A 12733-nucleotide genomic window follows, 5' to 3' on the forward strand; every position below is an offset into this window, starting at 1 on the left:
TTTTTTTAAATATTTATTTATTTTTATTTATTTATTCATTTGGCTGTGTTGGGTCTTAGCTGCAGCATGCAGGATCTAGTTCCCTGACCAGGGATCAAACCCAGGGCCCCTGCATTGGGAGCGTGGAGTCTTAGCCACTGGACTGCCAAGGAAGTCCCAGAAAAGTTTTTTTAAAAAGACAGGCTCAACTGACATTCTTCAGCCTTTTGCGCTTCCCCTCATGTTCTGCCTGGAACAAAGACGTGATGGACAGAGGAACAGCAGCCATCTTGAAATCTTGGGAACAGAGGTTGACTTGATAAGAATGTTAAAGCAGAAAGATGGAAAGAGCCTGGATTCCTCCAGACTTCCTATGTTAGATAAATAAAGATCCATAAAATGTATGTGCCACAGTTACTTTTCATCTATGCTACTTGCTGTCAAGCACATTTCTGACTCACACAATATAATACCTGGTTCACTGCAATACTCAATAAATATTAGCTACTGTTATTTTGCCTATGTTACTTTTCACAATCATAACCATGGGTGGTTATGCTGAGGGTGTTATCACCCTCAGTTTAGAAGTGGAGAAATTCAAACTTCCTCCCAGAATGGGTTGTAAAATTTCAGCGAGATGGGTAGCCATAATGACAGCAAACATTTATCCTTGCTCACTATGTTGCTGGCACAGTTCTAAGTACTTCACATATATAAACTCAGTTACTTCCTACAGCAAACCTGGAGGAAAACACTTTTATTCCCACATGAAAGATGAGGAAACAGAGTCAGAGAGGTTAAGAGATTTGCAAGGTCATATAGCTAGCCAGCACTTGATTCAGGATTCGAACTCTGCAGTCTTAGGACAGTGTCTGGCATCTGTGTGTGTGTGTGTGTGTGTGTGTGTGTGTGTGTGTGTGTGTTTAATTAGAAAAAAAGAGTGCAGCTCATAGATGTTAAGTAACTTGTCTAAAGCCATACAGCCAGAAAGAGGTGGCTGAACCCAGGATTTGGACCCAAGTCTGGCTGACTCCAGACCCACATCATTAAGGGAATCCTTGTGGGTGAAGAAGTGTGTGGCCTGCCATGTTGGGTTGTTTTGTTTTTCTTACTGGAATTTTTATTTCTTTTTTTTCTTTGAATTTTATTTTATTTATTTATTATACAGCAGGTTCTTATTAGTTATCTATTTTATACGTATTAGTGTATACATGTCAATCCTGATCTCCCAATTCATCACACCACCACCCCTCCCTGCCACTTTCCCCCCTTGGTGTCAATACATTTGTTCTCTAGTGGCCTGCCATGTTGAAGAGTCAATACGTTTTCACTATGAGGCAAGGCTTTGCAGAAGGAAAAGCCTAGAGCCATGCTCAAGGCTGCTGCCCCTATCCAGCTGAAGAATCTGAGGCTCAGAGACAGAATACAGCACACCCAAGTTTGTCCAGCTAAGAGGGCAGTGATGGGCCAGGAATCCAGCTCTACTCTATGACTGTGGGGACTAAGGGGTCTGAGGAGATCTGTTCATCCCTGATCGCAATGAGCCTTGGAGACAGAAATGTAGCAGCAGCAAGGGACAACCCAGACATTACTTGTATTAATTAAGAGGGCATTAAATTGAAGGGACACACGCAGGCCATCAGTTACCAGCTTGTGCTCTGACGGCCTCATTATTCTCTATGAGTCCAGCTGGGCTTGTGTGGGGTGCAGAGAGCTGCCCCTCACACCCTGGCTCTCTACTAAAGTGCTTAATTGTCTGAGAAAAGATACCAGCACTCCTGCCCACCTCTGGGTGAAGTTGCAATAAACTAATTGAAATTAACTGGCTTGGATCTCAGAAGGGAAGGGGCCACTGGTAGGGAACTATAGAGCACACATTCATTCAACAAATATTTGTTCAGCATCTTATGTGCCAGGCACAGTGCTATGAGCTATGAATATGGCAACAATCAAAGCAGGTAAAGGCCCCATCCTCATGGAGATCATATTTGTGGGAGGATTGAAATCTACCCTCTACAACTCATAGGTGCAAAAAAAGTATAGGTTCTTTACTTTTTATAAGTGACACGTTTTTTTTTTCTTGTGCCTCCCCTATCTATTATTGAGAGAGAAAAATATAAACCTGATTATTAACAGTAACTTAGTCTCTTCCAGTCTAAAACCATCTCACATAAGTTAGTGCTTAGTATCTTTTGAGTAAAATGTTCATCATTCTGTGCCTTCACCCCTTCCTCTACTCAAGATCGTGTCTGGGTGTTGGTCAATCCACATATGGATCCTTGTGCTGTCCTTGGACTGTTACCTAAAAGGCCAGGGGACAGCACATAGACCTATATGTGGGCCACCCTCCCCTTCCCCCTGATTCAGTGGTAGGGTAGGAAACCCCAGGATATCTTGGTTTAGAGGAAGGAAAACCCATCTGTAGCCAACTGCCAGAGCCCCGCCCATATCCCCTCAGCACCCCACCCATGCTCCAAGGATGATTACTGCAGCTATGACCCAAAAGACCTGGCCACAGGAGCATGCTTGGCCTGTGCACTGGACAAGGCAGAAGTGCTAGTGATGTAATGCCCACAAAAATACCCTTAAACCAATGACCAGTGGGGAGTTGATGGCTACACCATCCTCTTCACCCATTGTATGGAATAACTCTGAGGGGTGTTCTTAATTGCCTCCCAGAGTTCCCCAGTGGGATTAGGCTTCAGTTGCCCACAGTGGTAAATTATTTGATCACACATGATTTATTCACAGGCTTTCCTTCTCTGCCTCCCTACCTACTCCACTATCGGTATTTCCTGGGATCATCCCCCAAATAAACTAGTTGCTCTCAAATTCTGGACCCAAGGTCTGCATCTGAGGGAACCCTAAGACATCATCCATTTAATATTTTTTAAATGTCATATCCATTATATATTTTATTGGGGGGGATGATAGATAATAAACAAATATAGTAGAAGCTCTTTTATCTCATGTTATCGAAACAGATATTTGATCAATGTATCAAAAATATTAGTTCAAATGTGGATTAATCATAACATATGATGCATATATACCTTAAACATTTTAGTCTAATTTAAAATAAGTAAATGTATAGTTAAGTGCCAATCTTTTGACAAAGGGCTAATCTTCAGAATATTCTGCATTGTTCACTAAGGCTTCTGGGTAAGTGGAGATATGTTTGGGGAGAGCCTGAAGAAGAGGCAAGGGGATGACAGAAGGGAACTGATCAGTGAGAGCCAGCTCTAGAACTCAAGGCTTGTGAGTCCCAAGGCTCGTAAGACCAAGGCTTGTCAAGGTTGGAATGCCAACCTTGTCAAGGTTGGAATGGAGTCAAAATTGCCGTGAAGCCGCTGGTCGCCAGCCCTTCCAGGGGCCCAGGGACAGTGGGCGATCATGTTTGCCAGCAACACTGCTCCAGAGACGTGGGCAACTGCTGTCCAGTTTCACATCCCAGGGCAGCTACCCTGGAGGAATTGAACCTGACCCACCCACTGATCCACAGAGACAAAACCCAGAGGGCCCCCAAAGACAGCGTGAGAGGGAGCTGCCTCCTGGGATAGTGTGTTGCTTTATGGCAAGGTCACAGGGCATCTATGTGGGAGGTTTTCCCAGATTGCCCCACCCCCAGCCATTATACAGTTGGGCCTCCTAAGGAGCAGTTTGGAGAAAGGGCTTAGAACCAACTTTATAATTCTCATAAGGAGCACTGCACTTCATACAAATTAAAGTGGTTCCATGTTTCCTAATGATTTTCCCAATGACCATGCTAGTGTTCCCCACTTTTCTTCTGGAAATGGAGTCATGAGCCAGACCAGTTAGAGACATCTGGAATTTTTCACACCAGAGCTGAGGAAATGTTCTCTATCCTCCAGGAGTTGCTAAAGCTGGAAGGCTATGATTCTGGAGTTGCCAGAGGCCACATTCCCCTCCATGTAGAGAACAACCATCTGTGAGAGGCAGGAATGACTCCAACAAGCAAGAGAGAAGAGAGAGAGAAAAGCTTGACAGCATTTTAGACTGGATGTCTAAATCCAGTCATTGCTGGGGTCACCTCCACTCTGTACGATCCATGGTTTGGTTATGTGAGCCAATAAATCCCCTTTTCCTGCTCAGAGTAGTTAGAGTTGGGTTTCTATCACTTTGAGCAAAGAATCTTTGACTAATACAGATATCCTCATCAATGGAAAAGATGAGGAGCTTTCAAAGGGCCTCCCAGGCAACAGATGTTCACAGGCAGGGGCTGGAGAGAGAGGAAGAGGAACACAGAGATGACTGCATATAGGAAATACCTTCCGGGGACTCCTAGGAATACATATACCCCTGCTTAATTCTTCTTTTCTCTCTCTCACACACACACACACACACACACACACATCAGGGATAAAGGGGGAAAAGACCTTGAGGAAAACATATTGTTATAACACAACACTCTGAGTCAGATACTTATTTAACCTCCTTGTAAAGCCCATACCCTCGGTGTATTCTCTTTCACTATATAAGGCAGCAAAGAAAATATACACTTTAGCTATTATTCTGACTCTTATTCTCTCTCTCTTTCCTAAATCATTTCTAAATTATTACCTTTTATAACCTTATATAACCATAAAAACTAGAACAGATCCATTCTTTATGAGGAATTGCACAATTCATATCTCCTCTCAAAGAGAAGGCCTCATGTGCATGTAAAAGCTCGAACATAAAGCACTGGGGTTATTTGTCAATCCAAGAGCAGGCCCCAGCCTGGTGGGCAGAGGAGGGAGCTTAGAGAAATAAACTTGGAATCAGTGTTTTATTTCCTTTTTATTATTGGGAAGAAATGTTAGTTAATTGAGAAAAATGAGTGTAAGTTTTTCTAAAGCCCTGTTGTGGGAGGTGGGGGAGGAGTTCATTGTATGAATAGTCATCATTTGAGGGTTAATTGTTCTTTAATACTTTGGGATTGAAGGGAAATTATGGAGGAGGGCTTGAGGGCTTGAGGTCCTATATGAGTAAAAAATGCTGAGAAGAGACACCACAGGCTCTTGATAGATGATAGATTAGACTGTTGTCAGGAGTATCTCCCTCCCTCCCCTCTACCTCTGTGGATGGAGTATACTTCCTCACCCCTTGACTCTGGGCTTGGCCACGCAACTCGCTTTGGTCAATGGGCTTGAAATATGCTTGTGCAGTTGGGCACCCTCTCTTGCCGTTCAGCCATCATCAGGCGAGAAATGAGTTCTGGTTAGCCCGCTTGTTCTAGGAGGAGAATGAGAGATACATGCAGCAGATCCACCCAGCTACCAGGAAACTCATAACCCAAAGCTAAATGCTGTTGTATCCTGCCTAGAGTTTAAGGTTGATTGTTATGTGGCATTACTAGAGCAATAGCTAATTGATAGAACACATTAATGTGATTTCCCTTGAACAGGCAAACTAGTGAAGACTGGCAACATTTGGGTTGTTTTACTAATAAAAGTTAAATTCCTGATGTGAGCAAATCTTTTACCTTTTATTATTACTGGTTTAAGTGGAATCAGGAGTTGGGGAGAGAATGGTGAAGTTTTAGCTCTGGGACCTCACAGCACAATTAAGCCTATCTGATCCAGGGCATGGAGTCTGTGGTCAGCGTATCCATGGACGTGGTTTGTTGGGAGAGGCAATCCACCTCTCCCAACAAACCGTGGGCCCTAAGCTTCCATGCACATTCTTGCTGGATATGCCAAGAATGCAAGGCCCTGACTGCCTTCTACTCAGGTCATTTCTCAGGACTGTGTTTGTAGCAAGCAACCTTATCGGATGAAGTAATGTCTTCCCCAGACAAAGAGCTGACTAGTTACTTCTCAGTGTAGAAGCGGTAGATTCTCCAAATTCAGTATTCTTCTCCTATAACACAACTCACTGTGTGTGCGGGCCCACCTGTATCACCTCCTTGGGACTTGGGAGACATGGGAAATCAGAGTATGCCTGACAATCCGGCTACTCTTTCTCTGTAAGTAATACTGTCCCTGGCTCTGCCCCAGAACTCCATCTTCTGCTAGCACCCATGAAGCGGTCTAGCTTCTCAGCTTGTAAGCAGGGTAAACTCTCAGACCCTTCACAGCTTCTGACATGAGTCATCTCTCATGAATGTTAGTTGTCCCAATGCACTACCCAGGAATGAAGTCTGTGAACTCCTTTACATTTAAACAAAAAAATAGATTAACATAAAAATATAAGTAAACAAGGCTACAAGTATGTATAAATTAGGCTGGGATTATTCAAAGGCTGGGCTCAGTAAGGACTTGACCACAGCACCTACACATGGCTCCTCTATGTTGCTTGGGCTTCCTTATAGCATGGCAGATTCAGGGTAGTCAAACTTCTTATACAGTGGCTCAGGGCTCCAAGAGCAACCCCTAGGAGAGGTCATTAGGATGGGTCCTAATCCAATATGATTGTCGTCCTTATAAGAAGAGGAGATTAGGACACATGCTCACACAGAGGAGAGACCATGTGAAGACACAGGGAGAAGACGGCCACCTATAAGCCAAAGAGAGAGGCCTCAGAAGAAATTAATCCTGCCAACACCTTGATTTCTTTTTTTTTTAACATCTTTATTGGAGTATAATTGCTTTACAATGGTGTGTTAGTTTCTGCTTTACAACAAAATGAATCAGTTGTATATATATACATATGTTCCCATATCTCTTCCCTCTTGCGTCTCCCTCCCTCCCACCCCTCCAGGCGATCACAAAGCACCGAGCTGATCTCCCTGTGCTATGTGGCTGCTTCCCACTAGCTATCTACCTTGCGTTTGGTAGCCAACACCTTGATTTCATACTTCTAGCCTCCAGAATTATGAGAAAATAAATTTCTGTTGTTTAAACCAACCTAGTTTGTGGTACTTTGTTGTGGCAGCCCTAGCAAACTAATACAAGGGTCTAGAGCTAAGCAAAGAGTTCTTAGACGTGACACTAACAGCATGATCCATAAAAGGTAAAATTGATAAATTGGACTTATTAAAAACATTTGCTCTGCTCCTTTTAACAATAGAGGATGAAGGGACAAGCTACAGACTGGGAGAAACTTGTTGCAATCCACATATCTGACAAGGGATTATCTAGAATATATAAATAATCTCAATACACAACAGTAAAAAGAAAAAAAAATCCAATTAGAAAATGGGCAAAAGTCATGAATAAACTTTTCACCAAAGAAGATAAACAGAAGGCAAATAAGCACACAAAAGATGTTCAACATCATTAGCCATAAGGAACTGTAAGTCAAAACCATAATGAGATAATACTACATGCCTATCAGAATAGCTAAAATGAAAAATAGTGACAATGGCAAATGCTGGTGAGGATGCAGAGAAACCGGATCATTCCTACATTGTTGATGGAAATGTAAAATGGTACAGCTACTCTGAAAATCATTTTGGTAGTTGTTTATAAAACTAAACATGCAGGGACCTCCCTGGCAGTCCAGTGGTTAAGCCTTCGCCTTCCATTGCAGGTGGTGTGGGTTCGATCCCTGGTCGGGGAAGCTAGGATCCCACAAGCTTCACGACCAAAAAACCAAAACATAAAACAGAAGCAATATTGTAACAAATTAAATAAAGACAAAAAAAAAAGGTCCACATCAAAAAAAATCTTTTAAAAAACCCAACTAAACATGCAACTATCATACAATCTAAACTGTTTGTAAGAGCCCCAAACTGGAAACAGCCCAGTTGACTTTCAATGGGTGAATGATCAAGAGCTGTGATATGTCCATTTCATGGCATATTAGTCAGCATAGGAACAGACTATTGATACACACATCAACCTGGATGAATCTCCAGGAATTAAGCTGAGTTAAAAGGTCAATCCCGATAGGTTACATAATGTATGATTCCTTCTCTACAGCATTCTTCAAATGACAAAATTATAGATGTGAGGAACAGATTAGTGTTTGCCAGGAGCAAGGGAAGACGAGGAGAAGGAGGTGGTGTGACTGTAAAAGGGCAACACACACGATCATCGTGGAGGTGGAATTGTTCTATGTGTTAACTGCGTCAACGTCAATATGCTGGTTGTGATACTGCACCACAGTTTTGCAAGATGTCTCCATTTGGGGAAACTGGACAAATGGGACATGGAATCTCTCAGTATTATTTCTTATACTTCCATGTAAATCTATAAATGTTTTATGTTAAAAGAGAGAGAGAGTGGGAAAGCTTTCTTTACTGATGTGAAAAGATCTCACTGTTAAGTGAAAGAAAAAAAAGGATCGGAAGAGAGTATTTGCATGCATAGAGAAATCTGGAAGGATACACACAGAACTAATTCAAGTGATTTCCTGAGGAATCCCTGAGGGTGGGGAGAGGTGGATGGGGAAGGGGGAAGGTGGGAGAAGTATAGACATTTTGATAACATTGGCTTTTTTAGCTTTTGAACCATATGAAAAACAAGAAAAACAAAAAGATCCTTCTAGGGACTTCCCTGGTGGTCCAGTGGGTAAGACTCCATGCTCCCAATGCAGTGGGCCTGGGTTCGATCCCAGGTTGGGGAACCCGCACGCGTGCTGCAGCTAAGAAGCCCGCATGCCTCAGCTATGAGCCCACATGCTGCAATGAAGATCCCACGTGTCACAACTAAGACCCAGCGCAGCCAAAATAAATGAATAAATAAATACTTTTAGAAAAAAGAAGATTCTTCTAGCTGCTGTGTGGAGAGTGGATTAGAAGGGCCAAGGGTAGAATTGGAGAGACCAGAAAGACTTTGCCCATCTAGAGCACGGCAGAACTCCACATTCTTCAGTGCAGCATAACCTGCCTTCTGAAACAAATCTAACTGTTCGCCTCTGCTGAGAAAGCTTTTTCACCCCTAGGATAAAGAACAGCAGCCCGGCGTGACATTTAAGACATTTCACAGTGGGGTCCCCAGCTGATCTCCCCAGGCTCATCCTCTCTCACCACCCCTTGAATCATGATGTTCTCTTTTACCTGAACACTTGAAGTACTATCACACCTCTGTGCCTTTGCCCATGCTGTTCCTTCTGGCTGGAATGCCCTTCCTGCACACTTCATCCTTACAATCTCCAGCCCCTTAAGACCAAATTCAAGGTTCCCTTCCTTTGGATGCTTTTCTGACCAATCCATCTCCTAAAGCCCCATACACAATTAATTGCTCTCTGTTGAGGGTTCCCAAGGCACTTTCTCTGACTGCCATTTTATCATTTGTGACATTGGCATACACTCAGGTGTGAGTTTAATTAATTGTTATTACATAATTAATTGAGTGGTCATTTGTTTAATATCCTTCTCCCCCGCTAGACTGCCAATTCCAGGAGGGTAGGGACCATGATTGTTATATAATCTTACTGACTGGGACAGTGTCTAGGATCCTGGAGCTTACAGCTAAGGGATTCTCTGGAAGGCTTGGGATCTTGAGCCCCCATTCTCTTAAAGGAGCAGCATTCTGAATGGTGATGCCCAGAGCATGTTCTAACTGGCACTGCAAAGGACTGAACCATCACTCTCCTTGTTCAGCTCACACAACCCTATTACTGGACCCCTACCAGGCAAGCCACTAATCTCCCTGAGGTTCTAACAGATGTAAGGGGTTAAACCCCGCCAGCAGGGCTGAGTGGGTGGGGGAGCCCAGAGCTCCATGTCCCACACAGTAGCCACCAGCCACAAGTGAGTATTTAAACTTAAATTAATTAAAATTAAATTAAATTAAAATTCAGATCCTTAAATCAAGCTAGCTCAATAGCCATCTGTGGCTGGTGGCTACTGTTATCGGACACTACAGAATTACAAAACATTTCCATCATTATAGGAAGGTCTATTGAACGTCACTAGCCTAGAAGATTACCACCACCTTTTTTTTTTGGCCACAAAGCTTGCAGGATCTTAGTTCCCTGACCAGGGATTGAACCCAAGGCCATGGCAGTGAAAGCACCGAGTCCTAACCACTGGACTGCCAGGGAACTCCCGAGAATTACCCTTTACTGAGTGCTTCGCACAAAATATAGCAGTCTGTTGAAGCATCTCAGTGTGTGTGCTTAGGGGCCAGACTGTCTGGATTTGAACCTCAGCTCTGCCAGTCACTAGCCGTGTGGCCTTGAGCAAGTTACTTCACCTCTCTGTGCCTCATTTTCTTCAACTATCAGTTGGGAATCAGAATAGTATCTACCTCATGAGGTTGCTGTGAAGATTCAATGAGATAATACATGTAAACACTTGGAATATTACTGGCCCACAGTTAATGCTCAGTACTTTGTTGGTTTGTTGTCATTTTTTGTTTTTATCCAAACCTCACAACAATCCTATGAGATAAGTACTATTATGATTCCCATTTACAGATGGGGAAATTGAAGCTCAAAGAGCTGAAGCAACTTATGCAAATTCACATGGTGAAAAAGTGGCAGAGCTGACTTTGAACCCCAAAGCCCTCGGTTTTCTAGACTTCTTCCTTTTTGAGGGGTGGGGATGGATCTGTCCCTAGCTCCAGCTGGAACTTGGTCTAGTTCCACAGTCCTTGCCAAGATGAGCTTCTGCCATCCTTTACTAGGAGCTCCAAGCGCTTGACTGATGCCCCATCCCCACCAGCGTGAGGCCTCTGCCATCAGCTGACATCCATCAGAAAGCCTTCTCCTTCCTGCTGCCCTAGATGAGATGCTGGACCCAGAGCGCTGTGCAAATAGAACATGAATTCTGCTGACAGGGTTAATAAGCCTCCTAAATCAGCACTTGGACTTTTTGCTTTACGTATATTACTCAAGTTACATGTCAGGGATTAATATATACATTATAAACCAGATGTGCCGGTTACATATTTCTCTCTGGAACATCTCCTGGGTGCCTCCTGAAACTGCTGCTGGTGTTAATCACACATTCTTCCCACCATGCTTGGGCTCTGGTGGGGCCAAGCTGTAAGGAACCAGAGGCTGGTTTTTCTCTCTTTGGATCCAGGCCCAGCTGCATTGGGTTTCACAACCATTTCTGTAACTTTCTGCTGTGCAGGCTGTGGCTTTCAGCCTGTTGTGTCCAGTGCTTAGCCAAGGTCTGGGTACATAGTACCTATATGGAGGAGGTGGCAGAGGCTGCTGATTGCCTACCTGAGGTCTATTTTCTCCTTGTTCCCAATGAACAGAACCCTGATATTGTTTGGGGCTGCAATGTACCGAGCTAAAAATATTCACCTTCCCTATTTCCTTGTGGCTAGGTACAGGTATAAGAGTCAGTTCTGGCCAATGAGATGGAAGAAGAACTATACTGGGGCTTTGTGGGAAATCCTTACATAAGGACCGTCCCTCACTTCTCGATTCCTTTTCTCTCTGCCTGGAAAATAGTCATGATGGTCACAGCTACAGCCATCTTGCAGCCATGAGGTAACAAGCATGAAAATGAAAGTCTACGTGCTAAGATGGAGGTGTAGAAAGATCAAAGGAATCTGGAATCACGTGGCTATATCTGAGCCTTTGTACCAGCCCAATTCTGCTTCCACCAGACACATTTTTATATAAGATAAATAAGCCCCCATCTTAAGTTTGCAGTTACTGGGGCTTATCACACTCTGGATGCATTTGCCTTCAGTGTCCCTGGCATCCACAGAGAAGCAACTCTTGGGGAACATCCTCAGTCCTTGCTTCTCTTCTCTGAAATGAGCTCATCACCACATTCTTGCCCACACCTGTTTCTCAGAAAATTTTAACCGCATTCCCTGCTGGGTGGGCAGTGAACCATGGCCATAGCTGATCGAGTCAGTGACCTAAACCTGACCCAACCAGATTCTCTCCCTGAGAATTTCAACTGGACCCAGAGATTTGCATTCAGAACACACAAAGTGGCATCTACAGCTCATAATGGCCCCAGGAGTGTTTTGTGTGTCCTATCTAGTGGGTTTTTTTTGATATTAGAAACATCAAGCTTCCCATAAAAATCTGGATTTGTGGCTTCTCTTGAAACAGTGGAAAGTTGGGCATCACTGGGCTCACATTCCACGTGGCAATAAATGGCTGCTGGTGAGAAGTGGCTGTTCCCTCCAGATAGGCACACAATCTTCCATATTCCATAGTCCCCACCTTGCCCCAGTGTGTTTTTACACACGGCTCCACGTCGCTTATTCCTGTTGCTTGCCTGGCTCCTTTTGGAACTGGAGTTTAAGATATCTGCTCTAATTAGTCTCTGTAAGGCCCTTGAATCATGGTGATGGTAATAACGCTGCTGGTGAAGATAACAATAGCAACAATTATTGATGGTTGTTATGAACCAAGTAGCTTTGTGAGGGCTTTACATATATTATCTTATTTAGTCCTCAAAATAAGAAGACCCTACTATGATCATTGTACAGAAGAGGAAAGAGGTGCAGTAACTTGACCAAAGCCTCACAGTAAGCAATACATCTGGGATTCAAACCCAAGCATTCTGGCCTCAAAGTGGGTGCTTCCCAGCCAATAGGCTATACTGTCTTCTCATGAATTAAGACAAAGCCACAGCTGGAGAAGGACGTGGCAAATGCACAGAGAGAGTGAGTGAAACTAAGGTAAGAGTGGGAGGCAGAGAGCAGCGGCCATGGCCCCTGGCTGTTTTCTGGTTCCTTGTGAAGCACAGATGCACTCCACACAAGGAAACCTCAACCAGTTGGAATTCATAAATGCAAGCAACAGAAACTGACTCTGGTAGATTTCAGCAGAAGAGGAATCAGTGAAATAGACACTGGAGAGCTTTCAGCATTGCTGGGAGGGCTGGAGAACCAGAATGGCCACCACCATGGCAGAAGCACAGGGCTAATCTGGTAAGGACCCT

This window comes from Phocoena sinus, chromosome 15 (genome assembly GCF_008692025.1).
Source record: "Phocoena sinus isolate mPhoSin1 chromosome 15, mPhoSin1.pri, whole genome shotgun sequence".
In the NCBI taxonomy this organism is placed as follows: domain Eukaryota; kingdom Metazoa; phylum Chordata; class Mammalia; order Artiodactyla; family Phocoenidae; genus Phocoena; species Phocoena sinus.